Source organism: Apodemus sylvaticus, chromosome 5 (genome assembly GCF_947179515.1).
Source record: "Apodemus sylvaticus chromosome 5, mApoSyl1.1, whole genome shotgun sequence".
Taxonomy (NCBI): Eukaryota; Metazoa; Chordata; class Mammalia; order Rodentia; family Muridae; genus Apodemus; species Apodemus sylvaticus.
Window position 1 is genome coordinate 87062160 of NC_067476.1, and position 13779 is coordinate 87075938.

The following is a 13779-nucleotide window of genomic DNA, read 5'->3' on the forward strand; positions in this document are numbered from 1 at the left end:
CTTTTAAAACCCACTCAGAGGAGAAGGGGATGGGCGATGGGGAAAGATTGTGGGAGGGCATGACTAGGAGAGGGGCAGTGAGGGGGGTATAAAGTGAATAAGTTTGAAAAAATTAAATTAAATTTAAAACAAGTTAATAAGGTCGATAGAATGAAAAGATCCCACCTCTTCTATCAATTATTTCCTTAAAAAGTAATGTCAGCAAGAGTGTGGGCTAGAAGGAACGACTTCATTCAATGCTCTATGAGCTATAATCATGGATCACGGACCATCCAACTTTCTCACCCTGGGATGCTTTTTTGGACTACCATCTATCTCCCCACAATGGCTAAGCTGGACTGGCTCGCATTGTTTTCCCTGGCCAGGGCCAGTAGGAACAGGACCCTGCTTTCTCCTGCACATGATGCTTAGATCAAGTTGAATCTCTGATCTGACAGGCTCTCAAGCTCCACTGCAGTCACCATCTCTCAATCAGGCACATCTGGCTACTGAAAATGCCCCGGGGCTGGGTGACCCATCTCTACATTCAGTCAATGCACTTGTCTTTAAGGTTTCCATCACTGTGAAGAGACACCGTGACCAAGGCAACTCTTATAAAGGACAACACTTAGTTGAGGTAGGCTTACAGGTTCTGAGGGTTCAGTCCATTTATCATCATGGCAGGAAACATGGCAGCATCCAGGAAGACATGGTGCTGGAGGAGCTGACAGTTCTACATCTTGATCCTAAGGAAGCCAGCCCACCCAGCAGTGACACTCTTCCTCCAACGAGGCCACACCTCCTCTAACAAAGCCACACCGTTAAATAGTGCCACTCCCTGGGCCAAGCTTATTCAAACCACCACAGCACTTCTTCTTCTTCTTCTTCTTCTTCTTCTTCTTCTTCTTCTTCTTCTTCTTCTTCTTCTTCTTCTTCTTCTTCTTCTTCTTCTTCTTCTTCTTCTTCTCCTCCTCCTCCTCCTCCTCCTCCTGCTCCTCTTCCTCCTCCTTCTCTTCCTCCTCCTTCCCCCCTCCTCCTCCCCCCTCCTCCTTCTTTGTTTTTTGAGACAGGGTTTCTCTGGGTAGGCCTGGCTGTCCTGGAGCTCACTCTGTAGACCAGACTGGCCTCAAACTCAGAAATCCACCTGCCTCTGCCTCCAAGTGCTGGGACTAAAGGCCTGTGCCACTACTACCCTGCCCAGCTCACCACAGCACTTCCTGCAGGGAGACATGTACACTGTGTACTCTCTATTGTTCCCTATCTCAGGACAAGCCAAATTCCCTTGCGCTTTCCTATCTCCATCTTCATAGATGCTCGTTGTCTCTGAAGCTCCGGGGCTGCCAAGACCCAGCACATACATACACTAGAATCAAATATCTTGTCCGTTAGCGTGCGATAACTGCACAGACCTTGCATGCAGACAACCGTCATTACCCAGTTAGGGAGAACGTGGTTCTCACTGAGGTGGTTCTCACTGAGGAGCGTGCCTCCTGCTTTGTAAAAGCAGGTAAGGTGACTGTCACCAGCACCTCTTGCACACTTCTGGTGGCTTGCTGGTCAGCTTTTACTTACTACCTGTCAGCATCTCCCAAGTACTGACTTTGGCATCTTGTCATTTGTTCTCTCTCAGAACTCTGGCTACGCTCAAGAGTGCCTATTGATGGCACAGACAGGTCTCCTCGTGTGACATTTCTTCTTGATTGCATTAGCGTTTATAGACCTGATTGACATTCTGGCTTAAGTCATTCCAGAGCTTTTCCTGCTTCACAAAGAGCACAGTCCTCCATGGAGCTTGACAAAGCCACCGAAGTCTCAGTTCTAAGGTCCCTGCTGAATTCACTTCCTTCTTACTGTCCAGTAACTAGTTCTACCCAGCCCGGTTAACTGGGTACCAAAACCCGCCTGTCTCATGCCTAGCTCCCTCACTGTCTTAGGTCCATTTTCTTAGTAATTTGATAAAACACCCTACCAAAGCTACTTATGAAAGGATGAAATTCTGGCTTACAGATCAGAGGTTATAGGTCAGCCACCCCGGTAAGCATGGTGCTGGAGTTTGAGGTGTATGGTTAAATGAGGCAAAGTGCCTCTCAGTATTTGACAAAAAAGGAAAAGTTAGGCAGGCACCATATATTACTCCAAATATATGGCGCATCCGGTATGATGTTGTATGGGAACCTCTTGACCTTTCCTGGGCACCTTCTACTAGAGCTAGAAAGCACAAAGAACCAAGACACGGTGGCCTTGGGAGAGACAGGTACTCAGCCCTGGGAGGGGCTCACATTCCTTTCCTGCTGTCTGCATTTCATGCTGGCCCCGTGGGGCAGAAGAGCCACCCCACCCAACCCTGCATGCTCAGTACTGTGCCCCAAAGCCCCGGATGCACTTCCAGAAGCAGATATGCGTTGGCTCCAAGCACTTGGAGAAATTCTTTAAGACGTTGTGTGATACGGTGTTGAAACCAGAGGCTTGCTCTGTCGGGCCAGGGGTGGGCAAGTCTCATCCCAGCAGAACTTCTGCAGCTGATAAAGGCAGGGTCTGCTGGCAGAATTCATTTTTCACCGGGCCATCTGCGTCCAGTCAAACATAACTTGTCTTTCTAAAAAAGTTACCCGGCAGCCTCAACCGGACACAACCTCCTCCTGATGCATAGGGCGCTGCTCCTGGTGCCGGTTGGGATGAGGGGGAGGGGCTGGATGGTGTCAACCAACTGGGGTCATCATAATATACATGGAAGCATTGAAGTGCCCGGGTGTTTATGCGGCTGATGCCCTGTTGCTTTTTTATCAGTTCGAGTTATTGCCAACGAAGCTCCATGTTAGCTCGCCTATAAATCTTCTGAGCAGTGTTTTTATTTTCTGAATTTTGCCATTGCTGTTATCAGCTTTTATCACCTGTTTATGTAGAGCCCATTACTACTCCTTCCAGCTGCCTGTCCTCCGCCTCTCTCATTCGCTGTTCTCTTTCCTCCGGTTCCCTACTAGGCGTGCATCCGGGGCTTTGGGGCATGATACTGAGCATGCGGAATGGGGTGGGGTGGCTGTCCTCTGCCCCACGGGGTCAGCAAGAAATGCCGACATTAGGAAAGGAACTGGAGTCTCTCCCAGCGCTAAGCCTCTAGCAGGCTGGAAATCCTCAGTTAAGGCAATTGGTCTAGAGTCTTACATTGTCATCTACAAAGTTCGTGGTGGAGAACCTTACCATCTAGTTGCAAAACAAAACAAAACGACAACAACAATAGCAAAAGCAACCAAACTAAACCAAAACAAAAAATCCTTCCAACATATTCCCCATCCCCACAATGTTTTAAGTAAGTTTATGATTTTTTCCCCCTTGGACCGCATGCATAGCTATTTTTGGAGGGCATGAGGTCCATGGGCTACAGCTATCAGATTATGTTCTTGAATGCAGAGCTTTGTGCATGCTAACCACTAACTGCATCCTGTCCTTGGCAGATCCTGAGGGGCCAAGGATACTTTCTCTGCCTGCAACCCTACATAGGAAGGGCCACAGGATCCAGGCTTCGGGGGAACACAGAAGCCAGACTAAGTATTAGTGACAAAATCCACCTTTTCCACCTGGTTGGATTGTCATAAAGTCAACACTCAGGGCGGTACCCCAGGAGCCCCCAGAACATGCTTTATGAAGCGAGAGTGGCGGAGGAGGCTCTGTCCCCTGACATGATCAGCTGCAACCTATAATTAGAGAAGAAGCATAACCTTGAACCTGCTCTGCCCAACTCTGTCGTTACAGTTTTTACTTACATTCTGGAGACATAGATAAAGTAGGCCAGGGAGTGATATCATTCATTTCATAACTTCGAATCATAGAGGGCTCTGATCTCATCCATTTAGTAGACATTTGTTGCAAACCTGCTGAATATCCAGCCCCTAGTTGAGTGCTGAATCAGGTCACCCTTCTCCTCCAGGCCCCAGTCTTACAGGGGAAGCAGAAGCAGGAACAGGTGATGCACACAATTACAAGGATCAAAAATGAGCTCTGCCTGTAGGGACACGGGAAGCTTTAGCAGATAGATTTTGAGTCTCAAAGATTCACAGGAGCTTTTTATCTTTTAAATTTATTTATTCACTTTGCATTCTGATTGCTGCCCTCTCCCAGTCCCCCACTTACACAGCTCCTCCCACATACCCCTCCCCTCTCCTCTGAGAGGGTGGAGTTCCCCTGGCTCCCCCCATGCTAGATTCCTCCCTCCCCCATCAAGTCTCTGCAAGGCTAGGCACATTCATTCCTACTGAGGTCAGACAAGGCAGCCCAGTTAGGGGAACATATTCCACAGACAGGCAACTGCTTTTGGAATGACCACCACTCCAGTTGTTGGGGGACCCACACGAAGACTGAGCTACACATCTGCTACATATGTGAGGAGGGGCCTAGGCTCAGCCCATGCATGCTCTTTGATTGGTGGCGCAGTCTCTGAGAGCTCCCAAGGGTCCAAGTTAGTTGAATCTGTTGGTTGTCTGCACAGGAACTGTTAAGAAAGGGAAGAAAGGAAAGAGCCTTCTAGATAGAGAGAAGTACAAACATGAAAAAAACAGGCAATTTCTTGATCTGCTCAGAGAACCATGGTATCAGTGTCCATAAGACACTGTTTTTTGTTTTGTTTTGTTTTGTTTTTTTTTTTTTCAGGGCTGGCACCCAAGGGGTCTTCAAAACCACCGTCCATAGGTTTGTTAATAGGAGCCAAACTACCTATTCTGACAGCTGGCTCAGGAAATACTCAGCAGGAGCAACTGACTCAAGAAAAGCCATTTAGTCAACTCAAATTGGAAGTGTTTACACAGCAACTATTGGTAAATGCTTAGAAGTGGGATTGTTTGTTTGACAGCCACCCACACCCCCAGAGCCAGGGCCGCCTGATCTCAGGGATGCTTTCTGTATGGTGGGCAATTCCTGAGAGTCTGGGCAACAAGTCTATTTTAGTGGAGTCAATGATTCCCTCTGTCAGGAGGGGCATTTCTCTTTTAAGCACGTAGTCTTCGAGAGAGAGAGCCAAAAAGGTGTGTGTGTGTGTGTGTGTTGAAAAAGTCCAATTCCTTCTTTTTTTTTGAAGATGTGTTCAGCAGGGGCTGTCCTTATGCATCCTCTGGTGTGCCGCCCTGATACCTCCTAGGAGTTCAACCCATGAGACACTTCCTTTGACAGCCATGGTTTCTTGGCTGTGGGGCATCTCTGGAACAGAAGAGCCTCTCCCAGCTGGGTTTGGCTGGCCCCTCATCACCTCAGCTCCATTATCACACAGGAAAAGACCAGTTTGGCAAAGAAATGTCTTCCACCTTTTCAGAGACACCAGTTGTTTCTCTGAAATGCAACATAACCTTGTCCTTAACAGATGTGAGCCTGGGTTCCAGGTCTTGGAATTCTCTGGTCACAAGCAATCAGTTGTGACACTCCAAAATGAAAGAAGGAGCTAGATATGATATGATAGAATGATACTTAATTCTGGCTCAGTTGATGACCAGTAGTGGTCAGGGGACACATCTCTTAACCATCCCCAGAAAGTTTTTGTTTATCCTGTACCACAGGACTAACAAACCCATTGAGGTGAAGGTGATCCCTGCTAGGATCTAAGGAGGCCTTGTGCAAGGTGTGGGCCTTTCTTGTCAAGCTCACTTCTCTTTCTGTCTACTCTAACTACGTCTGTCCACTTCCGCTTCCTTCCTCATCCTCACTCAGTGCTTGCAGAGACTGATGTTGACTTTAAAAAAAAAAGTCACAGACCTAGCATCTCAGCCTGTTATCTGTTGCCATAGCTGAATGCCACAGACTGGGAAGTTTATAACAAATAAAGGATTTTCTGAAGGTTGATTTGGGGAGGTCTGGCTGGCTGGTGGGGACTTGATTGAATCCCAGTCTGGTTCAGGGTTTCTCACTGCAGGACTGAGAGCCTCCTGCTTAGTTCTCTCCTTGCCATATAGCTTCTGTATCATCAGGGTTGTCTAGAATGGAAATATACACGAAGGACTGATTAAATCAGCATATGCAATGAGGTTGGAATAGTCCAACAACAGCTGCCTTACATCTGAAAGGCAGAGAACAAGGTAGTTACCTCCAGTCTACAAGGCAGGGGAACCTCTGCAGTCCCAATCTGGTGCTGGAGGCCTGGAGGGCTCTTAGAGGACCATTGGTCCTTGGCCCATGTTGGAAGCCCAGAAAAGCTGCTTCTTCTGATACTAGCAAAAGAATCACCATCATCACCATCACCATCACCACCACCACCATCACCACCATCACCACCACCACCACCACCACCACCACCACCGCCACCACCACCATCACCACCATCACCATCACCACCACCACCATCACCATCACCACCATCATCACCACCACTACCACCACCACCACCACCACCATCACCACCATCACCACCATCACCACTACCACCACCACCACCATCACCACCATCACCACCATCACCACCATCACCACCACTACCACCACCACCACCACCATCACCATCACCATCATCACCATCACCACCATCACCATCACCACCACCACCACCACCACCACCATCACCATCATCATCATCATCAGCAGCAGCAGCAGCAGCAGCAGCAATAGGATAAATTAACTCAATAGTGAGAAGAAAGAGCAAGCAAGCAGAGGGCACATAATCTCCCTCCACGTCCTTTCAATCTGGGCTGCTACGAGAAGGGGGCATCCACATTTAGGGTGGGTCATCCCGTATCAACCAAGGCAATCAAGACAGTTTCCCATAGCTGTGCTCACAGTTCAATCTGATGTACACAGTTTCTCAACTGAGACTCTCTACTTACATGACTCCAAGTTGTGACAAGCTGATGTTAGAAACCATTATGGCAGCCACAGTTTCACTGATTAAGGCCCCATCCTTATGGCCACATTTAACCCTCGAACCCTACACAGATATTGTACCTAGAGCAATTTCTACCCTCCTAAATCCTTCTCATGGGGCCTGAGTAGTGTGGACCTTCAAACTGCACCATCTGCCTACCATCCCTGGGAATCCCACAGGGAGCACATTTGTCAGGCGAGGGCGTCAGCCAGGTACTGTGTCAGGAGAGGACTCACACAGTAGCTGCTTGACCTGCCTCATTCTGTAAGCTTACTGCATTTTAAAACGGTGGACAGGAGGAGAGACAGCATTGTAGTTCTGTTGGGGGGGGGGTGCCTTTAAGGTGCTGCATCATTTGCATTGGATCATTGTGAGCTCTTGGCAATGGGGAATCACTGCTATTTTAAGTTGCTATTACTAAACAGAACTGAAAAGATTTTGAGGGTTAAAGGCTTGGGGAATAAAAGAGAAAGTGTAGCTCAGTCTCCTTTACAGAGAGAGACGAAGGCTCCAGTTTCCTTCATAGATACTAAGGCTCTGTCTTGAATAGCAAAGCCAGGACTCAAGTCCTTTCTGAGCTCAGTGCAGAGATCAGGTTCTAATCAGCAGGAAGTGGGGACTCCTCATTTTGGACTCTTTTCCACCCCAGGAAAGCTGGAGAACCCTTCCTCAGGAAAGGCCATTAGCACTGGAAGAGGGTTTGGAATGAACGAGGGTTCACATGGCTGTGTTCCCAAGGAAGTGTCTGCAACAGGGAATGGGGCTTGTCTCTGGGAACATGGAAGCTGCCTTCATTGCAGCCTCAAGGGGATCAGAGCCTCCAGAGCCAATGGGATATACAGCATGCAGAAAGCTAGCTTTGCCTTGAGCCAAATTCATAGATGAGACTCAGAGCTGGGATTTAGGCCTCTCCAAAGTGAAATGAAGCATTGTAGCAGATAAGGCAAAACCTGGGAAGTTGGCAAAAATCAAATAGCTTCAAAATGAATGTGTTTGGAGCACAGTGTTGACCATATGTAAAGTATATAAAAACACCAGAAAAAATTTATGGGGTGATTTTTCTCCCTTTGTCTTTCTCCAGGTGTTTATCTTGGCCATCACCTTAATGACTTTTGACATTCTTGACCATTGAAAAGTCTTCCTATAGGTACTGGCCTCATTTGTATGTATGTATGTATGTATGTATGTATGTATGAATGTATGTATGTATGTATATGTGTGTATGTGTGTGTGTGTGTATGTGTGTGTGTGAATGAGCGTGTGTGTGTGTGTGTGTGTGTGTGTGTGAGTGAGTGTGTGTGTGTGTGTTTGCTTTTATTTTAATCTAAAGCATGCAGCACATGCGAGTGTGGGGAGGGGAGGGTGAGGGGGACATCTTGCCCACCCCTCTGTCTTCAGAGATATCTTTACGCTCATTCCTAGTTAGAATGTAGCAGAAGAGCGAAAAAAAATTACTGAGAGCCAAGCAGTCCTTCCTGGTCTGGGTCCAGCTCGGCCACAGCCATGTGATCCCCGGTAGGTCACTTAGTCTCTTGATGAATTCTCATCCAGAACGGAAATAATAACAGTACCTGTCTGGATCCATCTGGGTCCATCTGGATCCAATCAGGAGACAGAAGCCACACAGAGATGAAACAGAGATGGTTTGATCCTAAGCTATATTAAAATATTACCGGTGATTAACTATAAGATGGGAAGATAACTCGTCCCAGGAATGACAACCTGGAATGCGGAGGCCTCCCTTTTAGGCTAGAGTTCAGAATGAGCTGGGAAAAGCATGATCGCAGCTCACTTGGTGGAGGGGTTTCGTGGGTTGTCTGGGCCAGAGCGGACCCACAGTTCCTGGGCACAGGAAGCAGTCCTGCCAGCCAGCGTGAGGTAGGGGTCCAAGGAGTTGGGATGCTGAGAATCTGCTTCCTGGCAGGGAGAGAGCTGGTCTAGGAACCTAGGGCTGGTGTGAAGGGCATCGTGGGGAGCTGGCAAGACAGTTTAGTTGATAAAGTCATTGGATCAAAAGCACCAGGGCCACTTGAGTTTGATCTCCAAAACCCATGTTCAGAAGAAGCCAGGCATAATGGTCCACACTTGTAATCCCAGCATCGAGGAGATAGGAAAGGCCTCAGTGATCAGCTGGTCTGGTGTAATTTGCAAGATTTAAGACAATAAGAGAGAGAGGGAGAGGGAGAGGGAGAGGGAGAGGGAGAGGGAGAGAGAGAGGGAGAGGGAGAGGGAGGGAGAAGGAGAGAGAGAGTGCAAAAGAGCATATACACATTAAAAATAATAAGAGGATCATAGGACTCATGTCCCAGAACACAGACAGGTCAAGAATGGTGTGTGTGTGTTTGTGTGTGTGTGTGTGTGTTGTAAGGCCATGTCAATGTGCTCTCTGGGTTTCAGCAGCAGTGAGAGGTTGCCCAGTGCCTGGGCATTCTGGGAGACTGGATGGGGGCACAAGGCTAATGGACACCCCTACTTATGAAGCTGGACAACCCCACTTATGCAAAGGGAAGATTCTAAAGTGAAAGGAGCATAAGGGGTGGGTGGGAGGACAGGGGAAGAGAAGGGGGCTTACGGGACTTTCGGGGGGTGGGGGGGCTAGAAAAGGGGAAATCATTTGAAATGTAAATAAATTATATCGAATAAAAAAAATTAAAAAAAAAAAAAGAAAGGAGCATAGCAAACCTAATGTCCTCTCTCTATCGCCCTCTATTGGCAAAGTATAGCATTGCATGCTGTAAAGAAATGCTGAAAGGGTCCAGTCTCAAATTTCAAAACAGGGTCTGAAGATGAAAGGCAGTGAATTGACTCACTGACACAGGGCTTCATAGAATCATTTGGAGACCATATAGAGTCTTTAGCATAATGACAAATAATATTCCAGGCTATGGAATCTGTTCTCTTGACTTAAGGGGCTTGTCAATCCACATTGTTCACGATAGGTACTGAAGTCTTTAACTCAAGTGCATTTTATATGGTGATAGTAGACAAGATTTTATCCATGAGTCTGAGGAATAATTAAGTTTTAGGAGGTCTTATAAGTGCAAGACACTGTCTGCATGGGTCAACTGAGACAATCTTTATAAGTGGAATTAGTTTCTGAAGAGGAGTGGGAACTTTTATACTGGTTTGGGTAGTGTTTCCCATTCATGGTCTTCCAGATGTCAGATTGCATCTTTATTTGGGAGTAGGCCATTGCAGATGCTGTTAATTAAAATGATGTCATAATGGAAAGAGATATGTGCTTAACCCATTGTGATTGGTAATTTTATAAGAAGAAAAGAAGTGGGGAGGAGGAGGGGTTGGGGAGGAGGGGGAGGAAGGAAGGAGGGAGGTCAGAGGGATATTCCTATAAATAATGCCAAGATTGCTGTAATTGCCAGAAGTCAGAAAAGGGCAAAATTGATCTTTCCTTCTGTCCAAGGACTCAGTCCTGATGCTATGCCAATGATCCCCGTGTAAAACGACAAACAGCTCTGCTTGTTGGGGTGTATGCTCCCCGAAGCATCCACTTCAGTGCCCATTTTATCTCAAATTTAGCTTTTCTAGGTGTCCATCCTCTGTCTTTCCTTTGCTTGGTGCTGTAGGAAATGCTGAAGCTCCAAGAGGTTAAGTAATTTGCCAGGTTCCAAAGCTGCCCGTGGTCCTCTGTGCTCTGCTGACCTCATAGCGAAGTCCTGCTGTGTCCAGAGACGCTCTTTTCTGCGTTCCCCTATGGGTGAAATTCTTCATGGTGTTTGCAAAGGGGATAGCCTGTTAACTGAGGCTATCACGGGATTTGAGTTTCTTTTCATGCTTGTTCCTATTTTGAGAAACTATATAGCCCAGGCTTGGCCAGAACTCACAGTCTTCCTGCCTAGGCCACTCAGGCAGCTAAGGTTAAAGTATGTACCAATTAATTTTTGATTCTTACATCTGACAGTGACCTAGAAATTCCTCTACCATAGTCTTCCTATTGACAAATAATTTAAATTAATTCTACCCAAGGTGGGGGCAAGGACATGACTATTTAGCAAATTTAACCAATTAAAGTAAAATAGCATAAAGTCAATAAATTATCCACTACAACAGTATTGGTTTATTCTGGGAATAACAAATGTAACATTTAGGACATTATTTCCTACTTAACAGGGAAAATAATTATCTTTGTAAATTTAGAACACTTTCAATTGTAACATTTTCTTTGATCAAACATAAAACAGAATGTTTTCTCATGTTTTTATTTTATTTTATTTTCAGACATGCATAAGAGAACATGCTGAGTTGACGGCTTATAAATACTACAAGTTTATTTCCCATGATTCAGAGGCTGAAATGACTAAGATCAAAATTCAGCCAGGTTTGGCATCTGGAGAGAGCCAAAACAATTTGAATAATAAAACATTTCTGAAAGTCAGAAGCAAAGTCCAGAAGCATTCTTTTATTCCCTCTTTGAAATAGGACATCACTATGTTGTTCATAAACTCAAAATTTTCCTGCCCTGGCTTTCCAAGTGTGGACATCACAGGCATCGCCACCGTGACCTGCTGCCAACACCATTCTTTTCCAAATATATACAAAACTAATTAGTATTTTCCTGAATGTGTATGTGTGTTTTACCTGTGCATATGTCTGTGCCACACATGCATGCCTAAGTACCCGACAAGCCCAGAAGAGGGTTGGAGTTACAGACAGTTGTGGGCTATCATGTGGGTGCTGGAAATCAAACCCTGGTCTTCTGGAAGAGAAGCCAGTGTTCTTAACTGCCAAGCCATCTCTCCAGCCCTTAAAAATGTAAAACTACTTATTGGCCCCTGTTGAACATTATTTACAACAAAGTAAGTGATGTGCTAATGTGATATAGATTGATCAGGTCATACTTGTGTATTTAGGAATATATATGTGTATGCATATACACAAATGTTTTTAACAACAGTTAATAAAAAAGAAGCTACAAATTTAAAAGAGAGAAAGGAGGGGTTTGTGGGGGAGGTTTGGGAAAAGGAAAGGGATGGGAAATAATGTAACTATATTATAATCTCAAAGAAAAAGAAATATATCTTTTTAAAAAAACCCAGTGCATTAGGGGCTGGAAAGCAGCCTCAGTGGTTAAGACACTTACTCCTCTTCCAGGGGACCCAGTCCAGTTCCCAGCACCCACGTCATAGCTCAGAACTCTGTTATAACCCCAGCGCCAAGGGCTCTGATGCCACCCTCTGGGAATGAGTGAACCTTAAACAAATCAACGCATTAGTTTTTCCATGAGCCTATAAATATTGCTTATAAGTTATTTATAGAAACATTACAATGTATAACTCTTTGACTAGTGTTTAGTTTTATTTAAAAATTGATTTTACTCTCTTAAAAATATTTAGAGGCATATATTTATGCCTAACACTCTATTTATCTGGTTTAACAAAAAAAAAAAACTCTCTGAGAGGTGCAATAATTTAAATCTGATAGACTCATAAATATGATGACTCTCAAGCCTTCTTAAAACCTGTATATAAACTTAAACACTGCTGTGAACATTTGCCATTTATTATATTAAAAAAAAACCAATTGTAAGACTGGCCTGCCAATTCTAATAAGCTAAATTCTTTTTTAAAAAATTTAGTTATTTATTCAATTTACATCCCATTACCAGTCCCTCTTCTCCTCCCAGTACCCCTCACTCAGATCCTCCCCCATTCCACCCTCCTCTTCTCCTTTTTGAGGGAGGAAACCAGGCAGCGATTTGAAATGCTATCAATAGTTAGAGGCCAATAGTTCCCATTTTTTCTTATGATGTTTCTATCCTCAGAATGATAATATTTAAAATAAATAAATGGCCTCTGGCATTTCATAAGACTTTCTTCTACCAAATGGCACTTCTCCCCATTGAGAGGAAGATCAATTCTCTCTCTAGGCACAAGTACTAATATTGGAGCGTGAGGAGAGATTGCTCTGCCTTTATGGCTGCCCATGTTTCCCTTACGGCAAAAAACTCTCTTCAATGACAAGGTGAGGCTGAAATCACACCAAGGGAAGGCTCCATTTATTCCTGATCCTGTCCCCCATTCCTCTCCCTGTCTTCCACCCTGGTCCCTTCCTCCTTCTGTTCCTCACGATTATTTTGTTCCTCTTCTTTAGTGGGATTCAAGCATCCTAACTTGGGCCTTCCTTCTTGTTAAGCTCCTTACAGTCTGTGGGTTGTATCATGGATATTCCGTACTTTTGGGCTGATATCCTTTTGAGCCTGGGTTACTACTCTCAGGATCACATTTCCTAGTTCCATCTATTTGGCTGCAAAATTCATGATGTCTTTTTTTTTTTAATAGCTGAGTAGTATTCCATTGTGTAAATGAACCACATTTTCTGTATCCATTCTTAGCTTGAGAGACACCTGGGTTGTTTCCAGTCTCTGGCTATTACAAATAAACTGCTATGAACAAAGTGAAGCATGTGTCCTTGGTGTATTGTGGAACATTTTGGGGGTATATTCCCAGGAGTGGTCTTCAGGTAGAACTATTTCCAATTTTCTCAGAAACCGCCAGATTGATTTCCAGAGTGGTTTTACAAGTTTGCAATCCCACCAGCAATGGAGGATTGTTCCTCTTTCTCCACATCCTTGTCAGCCTGTGCTGTCACTTGAGTTTTTGATCTTAGCCATTACAATAAATGGAAATATACAGCTTCCAGGGGGTTGGGACAGAGGGATTCCCTAGGAAGTCCCAGAGATCTTGGATAAGAGAGGCTCCCAGGAGTCAGTGCAGGTGACTTTAGCAGAAATGCTTAACAGTTGGGATATAGAACCTGAAGAGAGTGCTTCCAGTAGCCGGGCAGGACACCCAGTGGAGGGATGGGGACATCAATCCACCTATAAAACATTTCACCCAAAGTTGGTCCTGTCTAAAAGAAATGCAGGGACAAAGACAGAGCAGAGACTGAATAAGTAGCTGACCAGTGACTGACATTTTGAGACCCATCCCATGAGCAGGCACTAATTC